Here is a 25982-nt window from a genome sequence, read left to right as displayed (position 1 = left end):
ACTGCCACCTGCCTCGCAAGCATAAGGTCCCGAGTTTGATCTCTGGTACAAAAAAAAAAATCTATGTGAGTCTATAGAGCTTCTTATTCTCCTCACATCATAAAGAGAATATCTGAAATTTGGAGGAGAAATATGAACATATCATATAGTTACCTGTGGTTGATTGCTTTCCCATATTTTTATATTCACATCTTTGTGAGGCATTAAAGATTAAACTTGGGCTTTGTGCACGCTAAGAAAAGCATACCTTATATTTACATCTACATTTATATAAATATATAGCTACTAAAGCTATACCGATAATAATTCAGTAATAGATATTATTAACAAGTGTCCATAGCATTGTTTTTAAAAATCTGTAAATTAGCTATAAATTGACTTCAGGAAGCAAAAGAATCTAGATCTAGAACTGGGCAGCACTTTAGACAAAAGAAGCTTCGGAATGTGCCCTAAACCAGAATGACAGAAGATTGCATACAGAGACAATTCAATCGGTACAGTTGGGCATTTGCCTTATTTGGACATAGTTGGTAACCTGCAGCCTGGGATTGGCTTCGGGCTTGGCTGTTGTGATTGGGGGCTCAGTTGCTTAGATACACAAGTGTGTTCTTCGCCTAGGCTGCAACCTGCTTGCACATCAACTAGCATGAAGCTTCCTCCAAACAGAGGTCTTTTGGGACCAAACCATCATTAAAGTTCGGAAGCTGTTTTAATCTAGTTTTGCTTTTTTTAAAAATTCAACATTGTTTTTCTAAGTGTTTCATTGATATTTTCTCATTTCATCTTTATAAATATCCTAAACGTTGATGCTGTATTACCTAGTTTCACAGATTTTAAAGCTGATATTTTCAAAAGTCAAATCATCTGTCCCAAGTTTGGCGTCATAAAATATCAAAGCTGAGGCTTGAACCAATTCTAGCGTTTTCCAACTCTGTATTATCTATAAAATTGTGAAAGATGTGTAATTTTGACGAACTGAATTCCATCCTGCTCTTAGACAATCTAGAATGTTTTACTCCTAAAGCAAGCACTAAGGGTGTTACACTGTTACAAAGGATTTACTCTTGTCGAAGGACAGTGGGGTTCTCATTTCATATGCAGTCTAATGGGGCCATTGTGACACTTTAGGTGTTAAATAGAGAAGAGAATGCAAGCAATCATGAAACCAGAGAATTACAATCTTTTCAAAGGTTTTGCTTTAGTGTCTTCGAAGTTTCTCAGTGTTTGGAACATAATAAAGAGAATATATTTTAAATAACCATAAAAAGTCTGCTGCATGGACATGCTGTTTCTCATTCGACAGAAATCATCACAAAGAATCTAAATCATTATACATTAGGTTCCAAGAATGATTGCTACTTAAAGTTACTGCTATGAACAATTTGGAAATTAATCAATTTTGAAAAATACTAGGAAGAGTGCTAAAAAATAAACAAAGTAATTATTTGGCCAAATAATTTTTTAATGTACTAAATTCATACATTATTTATATATTTCTAATTTAAAAATGCAATTTGTATTGAACCTTATTCATCTACATAAACATTTATTTGCACGGTTCTTTAATTTCTAGATCTCAGAGTAACTAGATATTTCCCTCCAAGTATTCAGACATTTCTCTGAGTATCTAGGTTTTCCTGACAACTGTAACATAATTGCAGCTGCAAAAACATTTCTTTTGCTATTATAAAATGGTGAAAGACATAGGGACAGTCTTAGGATTCTGTCTACTATGACAGAGAGGAACAGAACCCTGAAAATAAAGAAGGCATCCCTTGCAAACGGTGTAGCTTTACACTTGCACTTAAAGCTATACTGCTCAGTAATTCTTTATAAATGTTTTTAAAAAGAAAGAATGGAAAGGAAAAATTATGAGAAAAGAAAAAAATGGAAATGAAGTATGTAAATAGGGAAGGGTGGAGGGGTGAAGGGCACACAGGTAATGGGGAAAAAATAAGAACCAAGATATATCATGTGCAGGTACAAGCACCCAATGATAAATGTAAATGTATTGTATACCTCAAATGTACCAATAAAAGAATTCAAGCAAAAAAAAAAAAAAAAAAAGAAAGAATAAAACAATGAAAGAAATTAAAAAAGAAAGACTGGTGAAGAATCTAAAGGGGGTACCAAACTTCTCTTTTCCAAATTAAAGCTAATTAATGTTCTATGCCTGGTATTCTTTTTCCTTATTCTGGTTCATGTTTTACGCTGGAGCCCAGGGACTGGGTTAAGGGAATGTAAGTGCTGAGTAGCACACAGGACACTTTGATCGTGGGCCATCAGAATGGGCAGCCAGGTCTTTCCTAAAGCTTCTGCCCACAGGTAGGATTTCCCTTTTCTTCAGGAAGCCTTCAAATGATTAACTCAAGACCACTGACATTATCTAGAATAATCTATGCAAGCTCAACTACTTATGGACTTCAGTCCCAACCCCAAAATGCTTTCTTAACAATACCTAAAGTAATGTTTGATCACATGGCTGAGGACTGTATCTTACCAAGATCACATACGAACAATAGTCTAACTAGTTTTTGAGTAATTAAGCATACAGACAAATAGTTTTATTTCTTTCATATTAGCATTAAAACATATGTTATCAAAACAGGCTTTCCTCTTTTTTCATTGATTTCATGAATCATTTAGTATCAATAAACTGATGGATACACCCAGAGGCGGAATGATCAAGTGCTTTCTGGCATTGTGGTGGGGAATCATCATGACCCTTTAAGCATGATCATCAATTGTAATACTTTGATGAAAAAAATGAAAACACACGGATATTAACAGCCCAAATAGCATTATATATGTGTACTTTAAAATGCCATTTTAAAGTTGCAGTAAGTTCAGAGTCAATTTGTACTTCATCCAGAGCTCTTCACTGGTGTCCACAGCCATGGTAGTAAAATGGTTTCAAGGGAAACACGGATGTCACAGTCTGGCATAGTCTTTCTATGCAATGCTGTGTTTGCCCATATTTGACTAAAGACTTTAAATAAACTATGCTGTAGAAAACAATGCTTATTAATTGGGCAAACTTTTGTGACTTGATTGACTGTCAGAGCAAATATGCTGTTTTTCATGTAGACCCTAATTGCAAGCCCTTCCTAAGAGGAAGCCTTTCTTATTACTGCAATTCATATGTCTTACCACAATATGACAAATTGACACTTTCTTCTCCCTTGGTAATTTCTAAGAGTACAAACAAGAGTGAAAAAGAAAGGTTATCCATTTATCTAGAAAAATGTTCAGTCAATAAACTTTTCTCTAAAAAACAATGGTATTGTCTTAAAACTAAAGATGAAAAAGATTAAAAGCTCATGGTAAAGCGATAATATTTTTAGTAATTTTTAAATGTCATTTCAGTTGTATTACCAATAATTTATCTTATTGTCTTCAATTTATCATTTATTCATGGAGAATATAAAGGCCTAGAGAACTGCAAAAACAAATGATTGTTTCTCATTTACTTTTAATAAAAGTATCTTCCTCTAATCTTTACATGAATCTTGAGGAAAGAGTGAATGTTAAAGAGCTATACTTTTGTATGTTTATGATCTTAGAATGCTTTGCTACATCGTTCAAACAGTATATATTAACTAATATTGCCCTAAGATTATCATTGACTGAAAATGTCACAGGGTAAAATTGTGGTGAATATTTCACACTAATCAATTCCTTTGGTATATTTTTTGGAAATCATAAGGCAGATGTTATGCCATAATTTCCATGTATAGTGTTTACTTCATGAGAAAAAATAAATCTATTTTTCTGTAAGTTATAATTTCTTAAAAGAGATTGTATTTGACAGGTTTTTTTTAACAAATCGGAATATTTGTGTATATAAAATGTAGAAATATTTTGGGAGCATTGCGAGTTATGTCATTCTTTGTTATATATAAATCATAACTCATCTCATTTTTTCTTACAAAAGCACAACTTAAATGAATAAATATGTGCACTGTGGTTCAATTTGGTATTGGTATCCTCTAGATTGACAAATGGGCTCCCAGGTCAAATTTGGGGTTCTATCTACTTTTGTGTGGGGTACACACATGAAAAAGTTCTGTTTTCAAGTGATAATATTCGTGTGACTATATATTTAAATATATAACATCCTCAACTTTGAACAAATTGTTTCTTACTAGCTTCTCTCTTGGAAATATGCACCCTTATCCACTGGTAGTGATACATTTCTTAATCATAACAGTTCTTCTAGAATGTCCTTCACATGGGATTCACCTATTTGTGATTCAATTATAAAAAAATACCCAAACCTGATTTTTCTCTTCTCTTTGAAGACTATGTTTTTCATTGCATTGATATTGTCTCTCGGCCCAGGTTTCATAAATGCCTTAGTCATTTAGCCTTCTATTATAAAACTCAGAAGGGTTATGCTCTGAGGTATTCTATTTCCCACTAGCCTTGTAACAGCAAGAAGCAATTGCAGGTAGGATTTGGGTGGGCCAATCCTCTGCTGCTAAATTCTAAACAGATAAGAGTAGATTTCCTATTCTAGAAATCCCCCTTTAGCTGTGTGGGAATGTTGTAATTCTCACTTGCTTGGATAACAGCAATAGTAGCAAGTCTTATTTTAAAAACATACAAATAAAATCCTCTTGTTGCATATTTTGAATCATACATCCAGATAAAACACTAGTGTGAATCAGAGCAGTAAAAATGTTTCATGAGTGTGACCAGTTTGGAATAAACCAAACACAAATATATTGGTCAAACTATTAAAATCCTTTTTTCTTTACTTATTTTTTTAAGGTCAAGGGTCCAGGAATCAAGGAGTGGAATTGGGAATGCTACCACTCACCAGTACCCCTAGTGGTCCACTAGTGAAAATTTTGTTTTCTGTTCCCAGAACCTTATGCTTTCCTCTCCTTAAAGTCTTAGTTCCAGGGTCTGAAAGGATAATAGCAGGAGGCACAACAATGACCTCCCCCACTGAACTGGAAGCTAGGACTTCCCTCTGGTTATTTTGGACTTCTCGTGCTTCTGAGTATAGAAGGTAAAAGGGGAGCTATAATGATAGCCGGGTTATTGAGCCAGACCGCCAAGAGAAAATTGAACAATTACTCCACATAAGGAAGAATATATTTGGATTGCAAGAGATCTCTTAGACTTTTTCCCTACTATAACCATGTTTGGTTACTCAGGTCAATGGGAAACCACAACATCTTCATCCAGACAGGTTGGCAATTGGCCTACAATCATCAGGAATGAAGGCATGGGTCACCTTGTGAAGAACCAAGACCTGATGGGGTGCTTGTAAAGGACAAGGGAAAACAGAATGGGTAATAGAACAAAGTAGTTATAAATCCCAGATATAACCACATAACTAGTTACAGAACCCAGGAATGTAGCTGAAACAGATGCCTAAGAGATTAAACTACGATGCCTCACAGGGTAACCCAAGGGGCACCCTCAGCTCCAACAGCTTTGGAGATGATTTATGTCCCTCTGTCACCTCAACTTTCTAACAAACCTTAGACCAGCTTTCAGAACATCCACATTTAACACGTGTGACTTTCAATTATATTTCTCGAGCTCTTCTATAATACAGTGAATTGAGTAAATGATCCTAAGAGTAGTCACCTAGGAGATCTTCAACTAAGATGTTCATTTAATGACAATCCAAACTTCACACCATGACAGCCTGAGTTCATATCAAGTTGCTGGCTTAAAAACAATCAAATTTTTACCAGAAAACTGCCAAAACCTCTTCTTATTACACACAAGTATTAGAAAGAATATATAAAGTCTGCACCTTAGTAATTCTACAATATTGAGAATTAGAACTTTTTATGAAATGGTTACTCTTGTTGTTTTTATAGATTTTATTTACTTAATCTACTGCTATATCATTTTGCTTTGGAAAGTGTTTCCTGATTATCTGAATTTTTCTTAATTAAAGCAAGTAAAAGCACAGCATAGCAACTTAGTTCTACTATAATCCATCATCTTACAACCAACTGAAAGTATTTTGTCCTCTGCTGTTAATATAATAAATTGTGCAGTAATTATAAATGAAGATATAAATTGTGAAATATTAATTTTCTCAAGAAATGTTTATGAATAATATGATTCTGATATTTTCATATCTATAGCACTGAACTTAGAAACATAAAATGGTAATTTTATTAAGTAAAAAATAACTCATTTTTAAAATGGAGGAGCACCAACGCAGTAAGACAGAAAACTATTCAATTAAATTGTGAAGTTAGCTTGTCACTGTAAAATACGACATACATAAAAAGGCACGTCAAACTAAGTAGTATTTTTTCTGTTAAAAATTACCAACCTAATTTTTAGTCTTTAGATTAAAAAAAAATCCCCGTGTGATAAAGATAAATGGTCCTTGTGTTGTAGCCCCATTGAGAGAACTGTGCTAAATGAAAAGAGTTCTGGTGTGGCGGATTGTGAGAGCTTTTCGTATTCCCAAGCAGAGCACAAGCATCTGGAAATCTAATTCCCCAAACAAATTTCTGTGCTGCTTTTAAATAGAATAGTAAAATGATGGAGCCCGTAAACATCGGCCCCTTATAGAAAGCCAATACTTTATTCAATAGGCCGTTTTACCATTTCTCCAGCAAATATTTACCAAGTGTCTATTTTGTATCCAGTACTTACATTAAACACTGTGCTAGCTACCAAATAGCTACAGATTCTTTTAACTAAACAGGTATTTTAGGGTCTGGAATAAGTCATGCAAATGCCAAAAAATAAACTAAAAGAATAAAAGCTTACATTCGAATAACAGTTCAAGAGACTAGCTTTCATCTTTTAAATTATAGGAAATTACTTAACGGACACATTAAGGATAATTTTTGATTATACATAAGAAATTTACATTTTATCCACCAAGCATTTGTAGACTATTGAAGTTTTTATTTTTGAACAAAAGAGTGGCTTGTAAATTATTATGCTTTATAGTAAATAAGGTATCTTCAGATGTTGTTCTTGGGTACTATCAATTGGACATGTTGGGACATGTGAGAAATGGCTGCTAGAATAAAGTTTAAGGTATTATTTGCTGACTGAAGTATTTTTAAGTCTGCAGTGTGGTATCACTGTATGAAAACAACAAAACCTAGTAGATTCAAATGGAATAAAATCTAAAGGTAATTAGCATTGCTCACTTAGAATCAAAGCAAAAGAAAACACCCTGTGATAATGATCATTTGGATAGCCTTTAAAAACTAAAGAACAGAAAGGAATCCTTATGTACACAGCACACTGAAATGCTAATGGGTGGACTAATGTAATGGACAGGATTTGCTTCAAAAGTATCCAAAAGTGGTGAGTGGCCAAAGTAATAGAATACTTAGGAAACCAGATCGGCCAAGAATGTCCGAATGATGAAGTTGGGTGATAAGAACATGAGGGTCTCCTGTCTTCTACTGTTTATATTTGTTTGAAATTTCATAATGAAAATTATGAATAAAAAGATTTTAAACAAAACAAAAGAAGACCATACCTTTGTATCTACTTCAAAACCCAACCTGAACCCTGGATTCCTTCCCTGTGATACATTGAAGAGCCATTTAGGGTAGCTCCAACAGTGAAAAAGAAAAGACAGCATTAAGCCATGGGATTTTGCTATGCCCTAGAATATTGATTTTTTTTTCAGACTAAAGCATCTTCTTAGAAGCATCTCCTATACAATAATTGTTCTGTTTCTCTGGGGGATTGGATCAGTTTACTTGACGTTTACCCATCCTCCATGGAAAGGGTGGGAGTGAGAATGAGAATGTAGCTACTACCACTTGTCAAACTAAGGCTTTGGTTCTGAAATATTTCAGTTGATGAAATTTACCACTCAAGGGCTGGGGATTTAGCTCAGTGGTTTCACCGCCTGCCGTGCAAGTGCAAGGACCCGAGTTTGATCCCTGGTACCAAAAAAAAAAAAAAAGAAAGAAAGAAATTTACCCCACTCAAATTCCATGCCATTTGAAACTGCGAAAGAACAAAAGTCCACTTTGAAAGAAGTTAGATATTCTTTAATGAAACCTGAATTCTATGTAGTCATCTATATTGTGATTTCCTCTTTCTTTGTATTCGTGGGCATACACAAAAAAGCAGAAAAGCCCTGGAAAATGAAGGAAGAAATAATGATTATCCCTTTCATTAACTTTCTCAAGCTTACACTTACAGAAAAGATGTAAGAAGACTTAACCTACTAAAATTTAATGCCAATTAAGAAAAATATGTTTATTTTCTCATGATATATAACCTCCTCTATGTATTTTTATATATTATAGATTCATAATTATATATATGTAGAGAGGCATCTGTTCTATTGCAATGTATTTTTTCCATATGGTATGAGAATTTACCCATTTTAAAATATATTTCTAAACCATGTTAATTGATATGTATATGAGACTTTTGTTTTTATATCTATTCAATATAAAATAATATTTCTAGTTTCTCATTATTACAAACAACGATGCTATGTACAATATCTTCTTAATGACGTCTACAACATCAGTCAATAAATGTATTTGCATACATATACACATACCTACACACATGGATGTATGCACACTCACCATATGGTTAGAAAATTCAAAGATGCTCATCTGAGATATAATAGCAGTTCATATGCTCACCAGCACTTTGTTAGTATATTTTTATCGTTTCCGTTAAAAATAGACATTTTAATTTTATATTTTAATTAAATCATAAAAACTTTTTAATAGGAAAACCTTCTCCAAGATTTATAATATAAACAACTGTATTACACATGTTCAGACTATATCCAAATGCACATAATCATTTACAAATGAAACCAAAGTTTTATTTGAGGTATATACAGTGCACACATTACCTGTTTGGACTGTTATAGGTGATATCAATTGAGTCTTCATTTTATGACCATTACCTTATTACTGCTGTGAATCTATTAGATCATTTTCCTTATTTTATCACATGTATCAACTTATTTCATAAAACTTTATCATTTTATTTACCCGAATATAGTGAGACATATATGACTTAATGTCACAAGAATTTAAAATTTCTATTGGTTTTATTGTGTTATTTTAGGATCAGGAAGTACACTGCTCAAATCATCACAATTTCACCACTATTCTACTATTATTATAAAGCTGTGGTCTTTGTATATTAGATGAGCAGTAGATAGAAGGTTTATTTCACACTGCTCACCAAGAGTTTAGGCTATGTTAAATCCTGTATTACTATGGAGAGTTTAGATTATTTCAATAAGGAAAACAGAATCAGGAAGGTGGAGAGAACATATCCTTTATGTTCTGGCTGCAAATTACTGACTTGCTTGTCCTGAAAAAGAGCAATTTGACATGATAGGAAATTTCAGTGTAACTGAAAGGAGAACCCAAAATGTAGAATTTAATATAGTTACCATGAAATCTCAAGAAAAAGTTCAATTTAGTAAATAAGAAAACAAGAATAAGAGGAAGATTCTTTTACAACTACTCTGCAACTAGACCGACTTTACAATGCTGCATAAAGTATTTTCATCTGAAAGCCTGTCAAATGCAGTTAGAGCCCGAGAAAGCCCAATTACTTGTCTGTAACATACTGTTGCTTGCTCTGTCATGCATGCTGGAGATAGGTAGAGTAGCATTTCAATATAGATCACAGGGTACTTACAAAAAAATTGACAATGATATATGTTTATCAAAAAGTAATTAAGAATTTCAGAGTGGCCATTGTTTGAAATGGAAAGGCATTTTATTTCCCTATATAAAATTTTACTGAACTGTTATCTAGATAGGTACTAGGACATTAAGTTTAAAGTTATCTTAAACTGTGATTTAATGGAGAATACTCTATACAATTTAAGAAATAGTTAGAAATATAAAATAGGTAATTTTCTTCCAAATCCCATATGATTTCTCTAGAAATACGAAATAGTGTTAAAGGCTTGTAAGTTATTAGATTATTACAGATATAATATGACATTAACAGTTTAAATATGACAATGGTTTATGAAAGAAAACCAGGGGAAAGTGTTTTTTTTAAATATGTATTGAGGTAATCATTTAAATACAAAAAGCTGCACATATTTAATGAGAAAAATTAGATAAGATTTGAGGAGTTTTACCTCTGATTTTTACTACAACCACAATTAAGATACTGAATATCTATCATACTAAAATTTTTCTACAACTTTTTGTCATCCTTCATTCTACTCTCAACCAATTAGCTGCTTTGTCTTTGCAGATTAATTTCCAGATTTATGAAATTTACATAAATTGAATGATACAATAGTTGTGCTGTGTTTCTGGCTTTCTTTCATTTTCATAATGACCTGGCACTTTGGTTTTTTAGTGTACTGCTATTTCCCCCCCTGTAACTACCAAGTATTAATCCATTGTAGGTGTACCTGAGCTTATTCCTTCTTCTGTTAATAGTATGTGGGCTGTTTCTAGCTTGAGGCTATTATAAATATTCAGTCATTTGTATACAAGTATTTGGATAGACATATGCTTTCTTTTGTTTAGAGTGAATATCTCAGAAAAAGATGGCTATATCACACAACAAGCACTTGTTTAACTTTTTAAGAAATTATTTTGTTAGTTTTTTTTTTAAGAAATAGTTTTTCAAAGCAGTTATGCCATTTCCCATCCCTTTAATGTATGAGATTTACAGATATTTCATATCAATGCCAAGAAATAGTATTATTAGTTATATATTTTCTTTTTGGTTTGAACTTTTCTAATAGGTATGTGGTAGTATAAATGATTTTTGAAAGAATCAAATATAAATTTAGATAATTTCAAATGAATAGGAACATATAAATTAAGACACAATTCTGGAAATGATTATTCAGCAGAAAATTCATTTGATACTGTTTCTAAATTAATGCCTTCTGTGATATCTACCTGTTTGTATTTCTTCTTGACATTTTCACTCCCCAAAAAGGATAAAATACCCAGTAAAGAAATAATAGTATTCATTAATTATCATCCATGTATTTATTTAATAACAGTTTTAAATTGTGGCAAAAAATGTATGTGATTTGGATTTTAGTGATCACTAACTTTCAACAATTTTATGTGAACTAAGTATAAACTGAATTCAATATTCTTAAAATTTATGTATTATTTATTTCTTTTTGTTTGCACTTAATTGTCATATCTGAAAGATATAAAACAGGATAACTCTGAGCTGAGGAGAAAGGTCTAAAAATGCCAAGCAATTATGTCTGCTGAAACCCTTTTTTTCTTTTTAATTATCTAGTGTTCCTTTTGGTTATTTTAAATTAACTGCCTACTAACATAGAAATGAGGTTTTAAAAACACAAAGTGTATTAATATTGTATGTACATTCTTCAAGAATGCTTCCCAGTTTTGAGTTAATTCTTAATAATTTTATTTAAATTACCTCTCAATTTTTAATGACCATGACAATAAAGAAAAAAGCTAAGCATCCAAGCATTCTATCTGGTTGTAATAAAACAATTATGTCCTTTTATAGGAAAATGTTATAACTGTTTAAAAAATATTTAGAAAATGTTACTGACCTTAGCAATATTTTTAATCTACTCATGTACCATTTCAAATCAGTAACTCGGTGGCTGACTCTTAAATTACTTGAACTATAAAATCAAAATTCCTTTGCTATAATGTTATTTACAGAGTAAAACAATTGAATTGTGAGGGCCATGAAAAGGTAAGAGAGTAGTGAAATTGTGTATTTTTGTTCAACTTTTTCATTTTGCCTGCTTGATTATTTCTGAATTAGATAGAAAGAATATCAAAAATTATTAGTCTGATAATATATTTTCATAGTTGGCTGAAATCTTAGAGATAATGTAGCTTAATTTCCTCACATTTCCAATGAAATTATTAAGTAGAAGCTCTTTAAATGTCTCAGGGTTATATAGGTACTTACTGCCAGAATTTTGACTACAGTTCAATTTTATGATATCCAGTCTAGAGTTCTTTTCTTTTTTAATTTCATCATGTCTCAAACTCATGAATCTATATAAATGAAGATGATCTCAAAAATGTGCAGTTTCTCTTAAAAGTAGTAAATTCAGCTACTCAGCATCCATAGACATACACAAAAGCATCTATCATATACTGTATGAGAATCTATTTGCATTCAGCAGAAGTCTGTGTGATAGTATTAGGTCCATGCCGCTGCTGAAAGATCAATTTGTTATTAGGAGCTTGTTGTTCGTTTATATTTAAAACAATTAACACTAATGTCCTTGGATTTATTCTTTTCTGATAATTAAATCAATACAAGAAGTTGTAGGGAGGTCATATTTTAATCTAAATTTGAGTGGAGATGTGTGATTAGATTTATGTAAGAATCACAAAATCAACATTTGGACAATTATCTTATCACATGTAAGTACTAATAACCAAGGTCAGGAATAGTCTAGGGGGAATCTAAGTGGAGAAATGACTTCATGTATAAATCGTAATTTCCTTATCAGCTCAGAGTAATTTTTCCTTCATTAACTGACAATCACAGTTTATACTCTTTAGAGCAGACTTAAAATGAAGAAAGTGTCTTGTTTATATATCCATCTAGCTTCCTTTCCCACTACAATATGACTCAGAGTAAACTTATCTATTAGTCATAGTAGAAAATCATAAAAATTGCCTGAAAAGGAGAACATTTTCCACGAAGTTTTAAAGATCAAGGACACACATTTGCTTTTCTTTTAAATTCTTCATTTTCTTATCATTAAAATATGAGAAAAAAACTTACAATAACCAATTTCACAAGATTCCTGTAAGAATCAAATGAGATAGTAGGCAAAAAAAGTTCTTGGCAAAGTTTGAAGACTGAATTAATTAGAATTACCATAATTCATCTCAGACAATTTTTATTAGAGATTTTTAAAGCATGGTAACAACACGTCTCTGTAAGGCTTATGAAAGTGACTGGGATTTTCAGGGCAACATGAAATGGTGAGTTTGTGTGATATTTAAGAAACTTCTGGATAAAGGTTGAACAATCTAGAAATTTTCAGCTTCATTTTAATTTTGAACATTTTTATTACATTATGCTCTTTAGAGAAGTTGGATGTCAAAAATCATCAGAAGTTTGGCCAGCAAATATTCTGGAAGTAGACACATTTTTAGTATAGAAGAATCTTTCTATTTAAAAAAACAATACTATCTTTGTTTGAGAGAGCAAATAAACTGCAAGAGAATTATTTTTGAAGTTGATCGATTTGTGCTAATCAGTTCAACCTCACTTAAAAGTTTTAGACTGGGATTAATTTTTAGGTCAGCTTACTTTTGAATTTCATTTTCTGCTGCTATATACCAAACAATATCTTACGCCTAAATTATTACAACACAATACAGTGGTGCCTCTGTTCACAAACTTAACTTATCCCATGATTCTAGGAGGGAAGATGGCTATTGCCCTATTGCCTTGTTCATCACTTTATACAACGTTTGTGAACAGAAGCAAAATTTTGCTTTTAAGAGTGCAAGAATTATTTTTCCAAGCCATGTAAACTAGCCACACAATGTTCCTATCCTGTAAGAAGTATATATTTTGTTTGTCTTCATGTGAGGAAATTTGTAAATGTTAATTAATATTTTAAAGTGCAGTGCCCATGGTGGTGGATGCCTATAATCCCAGCTGGGAGGGTGAGACAGAAGGATTGCAAATTCAAGTCCAAGATAGGCAACTTTGTAATTTAGCAATACTCTGTGTTGGAATAAAAAAGTAAAATCAAAAGGGCTGTGGATGGAGCTCATTGTGAAGGCTAGGGGTTCAATACCGGGGGGCTGGAGGGGGGCAGACAAAAGTTTTAAATTATATTGTTACAGAGTTTTAAGTCTGAGTTCGCTGTGTGGCTTTCGTCAATTTATGTATCTTCTCTGAACCTTAACTTTCTATGATACAAGGATTTTTAAAATATAGTAAAACCGACTTATCAAGTTTGACCTAGGAGTTCGTAGAGAGCAGGGACTGCTGAAGTCCGTTCAGGACAGCCGGCCTGTAGCAACTGTCTCACACAATATGCATTCTCCTTTCCAACGCTACTGCCCCTCATTGTCCAGGCGTTTGCTTTTATTTTGCTTGGGAACACGTGCATGCCAGTACACATCAAATCAACTGGGCACCACATAGGTTGAAAACTTACTGAAGAGCCATTCATGCCCTCTACAGAAAAGGTTTTAGAGTGAAAGGCTCATCCAAGAGCGTGGCAACATGGGTCATTTGCAAGTATCCATCGGGCCAATCTTATTCAGTCAAAGTTTCAGACAGAATCCGGCACTAGCGCGAGTTAATTTCCTGCACTCCTGTATTAGTTTAGGAAAATAACTGCAGGTAGACAGGAGTCAGGAAAATATAACCTGGGTTAAAGTTTTAAAAAGAAGTCCCTGTCTGAGAAGATCCTTAGAATGCGCTTGAGACCAGCTTGCGAAACAGAAACGTTTAATTGCAGGAGCCATTACCTAGCAGAAGCATGAAATCCATGCAATTTTCATTACAAATGCTGTGTGACACAGTTGAGACCCCTCAGAAGGAATGAGCAGTTCTATTTCCTGCTTGCTATTTATGAGCAGGGTGCACCAGTTTCGATTTAAGCTGCTTCTCTTCTACTGGCGCTTTCTAAACGCCAGTCTATAATTGGATAATGTGCTTCCTGCTTCACAGCAGCAAAGTTGTTCTCTGCTCCAGAAGCATATTGATCATCCCTTCACCTTCAGCTCTCGCCCTCCACCAGCTGAGGGAGCAGGAGGCCTTGGCTCTGGAGGCAGGCCAGCCCCTCCTCCAGGGCTTCTGCAGGCCACATCTGCTTTTAGTTGGAATATGAGCATCTGTGCTATTTCCAGCTACTCATTTACACTGAGTTTTACTCTGCCCAAGAAGTTCCACCAAGGAGCTCGCATTTTAATTCATCACTATTTTTAAAAGTTTGCTTGGGGTATATAAGACAGACAAGTTATTGTTTGTTTTGTGTATTCCCTAATTTAATTTTTTTTGGTAAGTGACATGTACATACTGCAATGCTAATATAGGTTCTCTCTCTGTCAGACACACACACACACACACACACACACACACACGCACACACACACCCTGCCCAGCCCCAAGGGGATGCCATATGTCCCTCATGAGACCTACTTGGGGAAAGAGAAAGACTGCACAAACCACCCGGCGTCACTGGGAGAGGACAGGCAGTTGGCACTGGTGATGAGAATTTTCTCACCCTCAAGACCCACAAATGACTTTTTCATCTGTTCTTTTTCTGCTATTTGCATAATTTTTTCCTGCATAAGTGAGATCTGTCAGAAATCAATCACGTGAGGGCTCCCCCTTTCAGTTCCATGACCTTTGTTCAGGGAGTTAGATGCCTTGGGGGGACTCGGGACTCTGGGTGTGAAACCTTCAGCAGCTGGCTGCTAAGGGGTCAGGGTCAGGGGCTGGGAGCTGCAGGCAGATAAAGGCACTGACCACATTCGGAAAGTTGGTTGGCATTCTTAGAACCCTTCATAACCTTGATTATTTTGATTAAGTGAAACATATTTCCACAGATAATAGATGATTCAGGACTTGTAAATATTTCTCTCTTCTGCCTTACTGAGGTTAATAGCCCAATGTAAACACCTTTGCACTTGTTCAACTAAGTGAAAATGCTCTTTGAAGACCCCCAAAAGCAATGATCTGTTGTACATGCTTAGATCTGAGTGCTCCTGATTGTTCATAATTGCCAAATACACTCACTTAGTATGAATACTACCTTTTTATAAATTCAGAGAGTTACACTCAGGTGGGGGGGTAATAAATCTTTAAATCCATTTTACTTAGACGAACTCAATATGTGTAGTAAGCTAGAGGCAAAAGTCCAGTGCAGCTCTTTTACCACATTGCTTAAGCAGTTGTCAGTTTTAGACTTGTCTGACAAATCAGCTCTCTATGTGTTCGCTGATCCTTACAACCAACACGAACACATCTTGAAAAACGGCAGGGGAAAGGACATTTGTTTAAGTCATGAAATGGCTAACACAGTGGCTAATCTTGCAAATTATACAAATAGTTGCCTTCCCCCTTTAGGCTGGGAAAAACCAAATTCCCAAGTGGCCTGGGTTCCTTTCTAGTTCCCAGGAGACCCACCAGGACCATGCGTGTGAGCCTCTGGGTAGGGAGCCCTCCTTGCTAATCAGGTCAATGAGCAGGGCGGCCCCAGGACAGACAGCAGTCCATCACAGCAGTTAGGGAGCCTCGGACAGCCAGCTCCGGCCGGCCGGGCTGGCGGACAATCTCCGCTCAGAAACAGCGCTGAGTGCTCATTCACTGGGAATCTCTGAGGATTTCAGTTGATCTCTTCTCTCCCCTTAGACAGCGAGGAGCTCAACATAAACAGAGAAAAGGGGGACAGCACCCCGCCGCCGCCGCCGCTTGGAGGGTGTTGATTGAAAACTTCGATCTCCCCACCCCATTCACGGTTGATTTGACGGATTTCTCACCTCGTTCACAGAACATATTTCAATTAAGGTAAGTGCTGCTTTATGTGGGTGACTGCATCGCGCTGAATTTCTGCATTGAAAGTTCTAACTGACTAATCTGGCATTCTGCACTGCAGCAACTGACTGTTTATGTCAGGAAAAGGCTTACTTTATCAGCAAGTGTCCTAGAATGAGACCTGGCATTTGTGGATAATGACATCTCAGAGCAATTATTTTGAAACAGAACAGTTCTGCCTTACATCAAAAGAATAGAAAAGGAACTATGAAGAGAGAGCTAGTTTCTCATTTTGCCTTTGTAATAAACTGTTGAGAGGACTGTGCATTGCTATAGATTTTCCATGAAGTGATTTGTTGATATTGCATGATAAAATCTGAGGCTGACAACTTCAAAGTTAAACTGGATGGTAAGAAAATTTGCTAATGAGAGGTGAGACTTCCTGCCGCTTTTTACTTTAGCAATGGTCCTGAGCTCTCTTTAGATCTAAGGAATTTGGACTAAATCCATGATATTCTATCACTGTTCATTGTGGAACTAAAATGTAAATATTATAGTTTCTGATGAAATTGGTAAGAAAGTGAATCTAGAAAATTTAATATTCCATTAATATAATTGATAGTTTTCATGCAAAAGAATGGAGTGCTTTCATAAGATAGATTGATAAATGAAATAATAAAGAAAAAAATAACTGCTTTCTGAAGTGGCTATTTTTGAAATGATAAAGTTTATAAAGAGATTAAGGTTATATGTTTGTTTAAATTTTACTTTAGGGTGTTTTTCATTTGATGTGTATTTTTATCATCAATTAACAGTGAATTCAGATAAGGCTTATGTTTAGTAATAGTTTATAGCAATTTTCTCTCTAGATAAACTAATTCATATTATCTCTTCTATGAACATTTTTCTCATAAACTTGTTGATAATATTTCTTCTATATCCATTTTTCTCATAAGATTTTTAAAAAAATATCTAGAGAGATAATGAAAGAAACTTTTTCCTCAAAGTTAGATTTTGGTATCTCAACTTTTTCTTTTCTTTTTAGTTCTCTGAAACTTTTAATTTGCACATGTGAATATAGTCTCATGGTTTTATTCTACATTATAGTAAGTTACTAAGTAACCAAGAAAAGTAAAAACATTCCATCTCTATAATGATATATGATCTGTTGATTATTGCTTTTTGTATAGGAAGAATAGCAACTTCTTACCTTTTTACTATGTAGGTCTTTTACTATAAATTTATTTTCTTACTTTAATCATCATTTAAATTTTAATCAGACAGTGTTATAAAACTTTCACAAGTTGAATTTCATAATTATTCGGTAACATTAATGCAGAGGGTAAATTTGTAGCTGCCTTTGTGTAAATATTTCTAATGGTATCTTAAAAGTATCTTTATAGAGGGAGCACTCACATTTCTTGAAATATTGACTACACCTTCATCTGTAGGTATCTTGATATGGGACATTTTGCAAAGATGTTAGAACACTGTTTATATTAGCTATCTTTCTGAAGTTCCCTGGAGAGCTTTTCAGGCTGAAGTTGATGTTATTGCTTCTTACACAGGGATAAAATATTTGCAAGACTCATAGGCAATGAGGTGTAACTGCTGGTTGTATGTATCCAGCCAAACCCTGGAGACATTTTTCTACATCTTTTGCAGTAGGACTTTATTTTTTCTCTCTTTCTTTTGAAATCATCAATCTTTCTTTTTTTCTTTCTCTCTATTTTTTTGTTTCTTGGTATATATTTGTAGTACATATGATTACACTTAGCATGGGGAGTTGGTATTTTTTGTTACCCCTTCCTCTCTTCTCCCTTTCAGTCTTTCCATCTCTTGTACGCCGTCACCTAGAAATTTCTATTTTGTACATGTTTGTGGTTCATAATGATCATGTTCCTTGTGGGACTTGGTACATGGATACAGCAAATCAATTGTGATGTTGAAAGATCGTTCCTCGGCGGATTCCATGGTAACTACATGAAGATTGTGTTGATTATAATGATTATCATTGGGTCTTTGTCTTCTTGTTTTTCTTTTTTTCTTCTTGTAAATAAACTTGGTAAAGAAGAGGAACCAACATTAACTAAACTTACTCAAAAAAATCTAACTAAAGTTTTTAAAGAAATTGTACCATGGCTATAGTTGGCTTAATTTGCATCACCCAGGCTGATAAGGGAATGGGGAATATCTTGTGCACAATTGAAAATTGGTAGCTACTCATTTTAAGTAGCACTTGCCTCTTCTTACTTTTTTACAATTTATTCTATTTTCCTCAGATGCCACCATACTTCTAGGTTCTGTATTGATTCCCTTGTTCATGGATTTATTTCTTCCCCAAGATCAGAAAATATCTTATAGGACAACCTCACTTGGAGTAAGGGAGTTGGAAATTTAAGGAAAAGTAACTATGAAAACTTCATGCAACTTACTTCAAGTAAGTTTATATGTAGTATTTTAAATAAAAGACAATGCAAAAGGCAGTATCCAGCATATCTTGAATGCCTTCTAAATATATAACAGTTAAATAATAACCCTGCAAGTATTATTATAGAAACATCAGGACAAAATGACAGCATTGTTTACTTCCATTTTAGAGAGAAGGAGATGGAAGCTGAATGAAATCATTTAACTGAGCCAAGAGTGAGATAATGAATATATGGTGGATTCAATCTCATTTCTGGATGTTGAAAGTTAATCCACTTTACACCACACTTCTCATTTACTTTGTATATTACAACTACTTCAAATATTTACCATGAAAAACTTGAATATTTTAAAACTATTTTAAGCCAATGCAGAATAGTTATATTACTCTTATAATGATTTAATTGTTGGCTTAATAAAATAAACAATTTTGTCATCCCTATGGCCACCAACTTTTCAAAAGGTGTGTAACATGTTCTTTTAAGTTCTGAAGAGTTCTTTGTGTAAGATTTTGCTTGCAGCTAATTCTGATTACTACTAACAGAAAGAGCATTTTCTCATGAACATAACGAATACTAAAATTTAAATTGAGTGTTGTTAATACATACATCTGTACAAAAGAATTAGACACACTCAGAAGAAAATAAAAATGAAACATATAGAAATAACTTCAGTACCACTTGTATTAAAATGCAATTAAAAGGCAGTTATTGGCAAAAATATCCAAAGCATTAGAAAGATAGAAAAATTAATAATTGGAATTGAATTTTTGAAACAGACTATAGATTTACATTTTCAGGAGAATTATTCAGGAGAATATTTTCTTTATTGGCTTTATACAAATAATTCACCTATAGCTACACATACAGTGTAGCTAATCATGTTGAAATTGTGAAAATACCTGTTAGTTCTATTAAATTTGACCCACTCTTACATCAAAAGGAGAGCAAAGTAAAAATCAGTGTTGCCTTAGAAAATTCAATATGACTGACTGCCGTATCCAAGGATGTGTTAGGTAGTAACTGGAAGTTAGGTTGCATTATTATAAAATAGAATCTTTTATTCCAGAACATGCCCAACTCTTCCTTCAAAATCAAAAAAAAAAAAAAAAAAGGAAGGAAGAAAAACCACTGCAACATATATTGTTAATAATGTAGGTTTAACAATGATTAGAAAGGCAATCAGTATACACATATTAGTGTGTAATATTCAACCACCAACTTTTGATTCTCTAGAGTTTTTTTTAAGAACTCATTTTATCTTAATTGTGTATAAAAATCCCAGAAGAATAAAATATTATTTGGAAAGAATATATATATATATATATATATATATATATATATATATATATATACTCACAAAGCCATGTGCCAGGGAGGCAGGAAAAAGGGAAGGAGCAGAAGGAAAAGGAAAGTAAAAAGGATTAAACATATATATAATCCCCATGGTGAATGTATTCACTATGGAGCTCAAAGATGTACTAAAGAAAGTAAAAGAAAAAAAATAAGAGATCATGTGTTGGTCCCTACTGGCCTCAAAATATTTGACCAGAGAAGAATGTGACTAAGTGTAGCCAGTGGCTACCATGTGCCTTTATGGGAAAACCATGTCTAGTATCAAACCAAGTGTCTTTAAATACAAAATAGCATGCAGATCACCAGGAGTTGATGGTCAGGAGCAAAATTTGAGACATTCAGAGATAGTAGTTTATAGAAATTACAAGTAATCTCCCGTTATGAAGTGGGTGTGAAGAATATAATTGCTTTTGATCAATTAGAAGGGAAATATTTTCTAACTTCTCATAGCGACTAACTACAAGAAAGAAATAGCATGGAATGGAGTGATATTCCAGAAACACCATGTATTGATGAGATTTTTCCCGTGTTCCACGTTTTCTCTCTGAAGTGTCAGTGTCATAAACCAATTCAAAATGAGCACATTTGTCTCCTTTAGATAAACGGATAATAACTGACACACATCTTGAATACATCCTCAGTCCTGACAGACAGTGAATGGGCAGCAGTGCCTAATAGCTGTAAGAGCATGTTCTACACAAAGTCCCAACCCCGGGAACTTGCCCCCTTTGACTAGGTCAGTTAAGATGTCCATGTGTTCTTTATGGTCTTTAAAATGTGGCTAATCATGTTACTGCTACCATCACAGAGTTGTGAGGAGTAAAAGAAATAATCTCACATATTTATAATTTCTCAGGTGCTCAGGAAATGGTAGTTATTATTAAAATCATTATCATTATCATTAGCCCCTCACTGTACTTGTCAAGTAGAGCAAATTAGAGTCATTCTCTCTGCCTTACAACAATGAACACTTTGGTATCTTGCCAGGAGCTCCCAGATCTATTTTCTGATACTGTGTTTATAGCAATACCATTAAATTTTAGAAACATTTATTTTCTTTTATTTTGGATTTACACTGGTGGATGGATGTTTTTTGAAATAAATGTTACGTTGAGATTTAGTTCAGAGAAACCTTCTTTTTGTTGACAGAGGACTAACGTTTGTATTTAATCCTTTACTCTATTTCTCAAGAATATTGAAAGGAAGTGACCAAATCTTGAAAGCCAATCTCTTTTGACTGCTGTTAGTCCACACTTAACTTGAGTTTATAAGAGTAAGGAAAATAGTTCATGATCTATTTTTATAAATAAATATTTTCTATTGGAAAACAGGTGTTTATTTATATGTTGTCAGTGACTGCTTACATGTTGCAAAGCCAGCATTGAATGGTTAAACACAATAGGATCATAGAACCTGCAAAGCTAAAAATATGTGCTATTTTATCTTCTATAGAAAGTTTGCCGATTTCTTGTTTAGAAGAGAGACCTTTATCTTCCATGATTTTTATTATCTGCACAATGAATATTTGGTACAAAGATTTAAGTGTCTTGAAAATAGTTATGTAAAAGTCTATTTTCAAATAAGTTCATGGTTATTATTTTCTCTTACCCACTCATTCACCAAATTTTAATATGGGATTTAAATCCACAAGTTACAAAATTTGACCAAGTTACCATTTATCAGAGTCTATCTACATACTTATCATCTGTGCAAAAGTATTCCACACCATACTTTGTATATAGATGCAAGTGACAAGATAAAAAAATATTTTTTATAAGGAAGCCCAAAGCAAACATTCTCAAATTTTAGTTAATAGAGGATACAACTTCTACATGACTTATTGTAGCAGATTCTTGAATTTTATTCTTGGAGTACTGATTTGATAAGTCTACAAAAAAGACTCAGGAACCACAGTATTAACTCATATGGAGATAATTCCAATAAAATCACAGTGTTAAGAAATGTAACTTAACCATCAGACGTTTTTAAACTCTTCAGTTAACTACAATGCAGCAAGGATTGAGAGCCTGTGCTATAGCCCAGTAAAACCGGAACCTCTTTTGTGGATATACAAACACTTTGCAGGATCTTGTTCAATAATTTGGGAGTGTGGCTGAAGGCTTTGCATTTCTAAGACCCTCTCTGGAACTTTAACGCTGCTGGTAAAAGAAAAATGTTGCAATCACTGCACTTCATCTCCCTTCTCTGCCCATAGTTGCCCTAAGTGTGTGAAGGTTTAATCGACGATTATCATAGGACGATATGTTTGGCCCATCTCACTTCTTCCCAAGAAACTCTTCTCATCTCTTGCAGGGATAGAATTCTGAAGTATGTCAAATCTGACAAATGTATATGTATATATTCCCCAATAGACACAAAGCCTCTGCTTTGGTTGATAATCAAACTCAATATAAAGTATTCTTATTTACTGTCATTAAAATACTTTGGAGGATGGCAGTTTAGACTATTCATTTCAGAAGTAGAATCCTGGGTGTTATATTTGTGTAGCAAAACTCTTGTGAAGAAACTGGTTGTTGACGTTGTCAATTTTGGCTGAAATGAAGTAGGTTGTGTCCACTTTTCACCCATGTTTTCTCTCACCATTGTACTAAACTATCACCCCCCATCATTTTCTTACTTCTAATCTCACATTTACTGCTTACTGTCTGTTCATGGGTTTGCCTTTGTAATAGGGCTCCGTGAAGACAATTACCTTGCCTTGGACACTGCTTCAGCCTCAACACCTGTATGAGTGTCTCTGAGTAGCTGGTACTGATTCACTAAAGAAAGGAGAAAAGACAGGAAGCAGAGAGATGAAAGGAATAACAGTGTAGTGGTAGAGATGGAGGGATCAACATTCCTTGCAGTCTTGTCCCCTAAAACTTTCTACCTCTTCTTTCTTTGCTGTCTCAGTGAACAGCACTGAGACTGTGGTCTATCCAATGTATTGAGTTAGAAATACGGCTATCAGACTTGTCCTACCACTTCACCCATCCACGGATCCAGCAACCAGCTCATCTTTTCAATCCTGTCTTCTACCTCTTTCTCACATGAATTTTCATTTTACCTTCTCACACATTATATCACCTTTATCTATCACTTACCTTGTGGTCTCTTTACTTTATTTCTCTTTCCACAAAAGAATTCTCTAATATGCCAGAAAATTGGACATTCTAAACACAAACTTATCAAATTTTCTGTATTATGGAGGCTTCCCTTGTAGTTTCCCATCTTTTTAGGATACAATTGAAACTTTTATTTAACATCTATTTCTGTACTAGTTCTAAACAGTGCATTCTCTTGTCTAATCTAGACATGTTCAAAGTCATTTCTGTTTTATCTTTCAGGTTTTATCTTTTCTACTTGCCATATTAGGTTGACTCTTTGCTTTCTAGATCACTTGATGCTAAATACTAATTGAAATGCTCCTTCTATAAGTTTCCATGACAGAATTGATGTCCCTTCCACTCATATCACAGAACTGTACATTTTTTATCATGTTCTACTCCAATTTTTTGAATGATAGTCTCTATACCTGATTCATTCACTACCAGATTCTTAGTGACAGGTACTTATTTAGTACAGAAATCCATAGTAAAGATATCAATTAAGTATTTTCCCTATTAAAGCACATTCATAAGCCACTGTTTCTTCTACTTAGAAAGTTTAATTACTGCAATTCATAAAACAATATAAATCTTCCATATCATACTCATGAAATGCCAAAACTCATAAAAGACAGTAACAATTAGAGTAATTCAAAACATTCAGCATGTTTGAAACAGCTGAAATATACTCGTATTTCAATCATCATTTCCACCTTATAGACTATGTAGATATCTTGTCCTTTAATGAACGGTAGAAATTATTCACAGCACTGGGTAAAGGTCACCTATTTTCAATCAGGTTCTTTCTGTGTAATAACTGGATGACATTTCTCATCCATTTGTGATCAATGAACATACATATTTCAACTCAAAAGTCCATTCTCTTCAAAAGTACCAATTTTATGGCTTCTTATTTTATAACTAGATGAGCTACACTAATTCTTATTCTTGGGCTTTTTGATCTTTATAAAAATATAATTGGCAGACCAAGTAACAGAAATTGGCTATACTTCTGAGGGAGTAGTCAAAAAGCACATTCAAAATAGACATCCTGTGACCTCTGGTGTTTAAGGGATGATTATATTTTTATACTTAATATGACCATAATTAAACTGTATTTTTATTACTTGTCCTTTCTATGGGGTGAGGTGAATTGCTCTAAAAATCAATAGAGAGTAAACAACAGCATTAATTCTGGAAAGTATTTCTCTCACAGATATTTAGAAGCAATCTTCCCTGGTACCATAATCCCCAGAAGGAAATTGCAGTCCCTGAAGAAACACAGTTTGGGTCATCTGGGTCTCGGTCTCCAGATTTTTCTAAAAGCCTTCACAAGGCACAGATGACATTTTAAATAGCTCATCAGGAAAAGAAACCATTTTTAATGCAGATACAACAAATATAATGTTTTTTTTTAATCAGTGGCCCTAAAGACAAACATCTGAAAGGCAGAAAGAAACGTAGTGCAAAGATAAATATTGTGACCAGTGTCTAAGGAGAAACATGATATAAACATAATAGAGAAAGAGCTCTTGTCAGAAAATTAAGAAAACTGGCTAATATCTCACAATTTTGTACCAACTCAGAAGTACAATTAAACATCAGGAATAATTTGTTTCTCTACTGGATGCTACAAAAGCTTCACCTCTGGGAAGGGGAGTCCCCTCCAGAGTTAAGCCCCAGCCAGTGAAAACAGGCTACACACCTTTACATGAAGTCGTGAAAGTGTCATGCTGATTCTGTTCAATAAGCAAAATTTGTTGTGTGATGAGGGCTTATGTTACCCTAGTTCATGAACAATATAAAAATATATGAAGCTACCACCCTTCTCCCCTCACTTTCCTGTCTCTTTTACTTCAGCTCCTACAGACTCTTTAATTATCTGTCCTTCGTGGCAAAGCAGATGTAGAGCTTTTCTACTGTCTATGTGTTTTTGTTTTTGTTTTTGTTTTGCTTATGAATCCATCATAGTACACTCCCACTCAAGGAGTTTGATGATTTGAATAGGGAGATTAAATTCAAACTATGTTATTTCTCAAGTAGCTCATTCCTTCTTTGGAGGAAATTGATTAGGAAGGCTTTCTCTCATTTTAGAAGAATTCTGTACTGATAGGTATGAGATACTTTAGAGTTAAATGTATTTGATTACCTGGCTCCTCAAAAAGGGAATTGTTAAGTAGTTAAAACATGGATAAACAAAATAAAATTAATCTTCCATATGAAAACTCATTTACTCATAAAACTGGTATCCAGGCCAGTGCTCTAATATTTTCTATTTATTTGTTCACTTTTTAGAAACAGGCTCTTGCTATGTTGCCTACCCTAGGCACAGCCTTCTAGTCTTGAGTGATTTCCTGCCTCAGCCTCTCAAGTATCTAGGCAAACAGCCACAAGCTACCATACTCATCTTTAATGCTCTAATACTTTCTGTATGACCATAATCTGGGTTCAGACGTTCCCTGTAGGACACACGGCAGCTTAGGGTTATTGCAAGACTATTTACTGTCTTTCCTCTGACTCATATCAAATATGAAAAAGATAGCCTGTTTACCTGCTTTACAAAAGTAAAATTAAACCTTGCCAGATGTGCTTATTTTATGTTGTTAGTAACACAATACAACAAAGTGACTAGGTTACAAGAAAAAGA

General features: G+C 34.0%; 1 protein-coding gene across 1 annotated transcript in view; it reads left to right on the top strand.

Moving 5' to 3' along the window:
* The window catches only part of Cdh12 (cadherin 12), a 1034931-nt gene that overhangs the window by 600500 nt on the left and 408449 nt on the right, over positions 1 to 25982 (top strand). Inside the window, exon 3 of the mRNA XM_087189265.1 lies at positions 16321 to 16476. The gene's annotated coding sequence lies outside the window, so the exon portion shown is untranslated. The remainder of the gene's footprint in view (positions 1 to 16320; positions 16477 to 25982) is intronic.

Source organism: Heterocephalus glaber, unplaced genomic scaffold (assembly GCF_053883595.1).
Source record: "Heterocephalus glaber isolate CG9 unplaced genomic scaffold, H.glaber_assembly_v1.0 deba00001538, whole genome shotgun sequence".
Lineage (NCBI taxonomy): Eukaryota > Metazoa > Chordata > Mammalia > Rodentia > Bathyergidae > Heterocephalus > Heterocephalus glaber.
The sequence above is the reverse complement of the archived record's forward strand: the minus strand, read 5'-3'. Positions and strand labels throughout refer to the sequence as shown.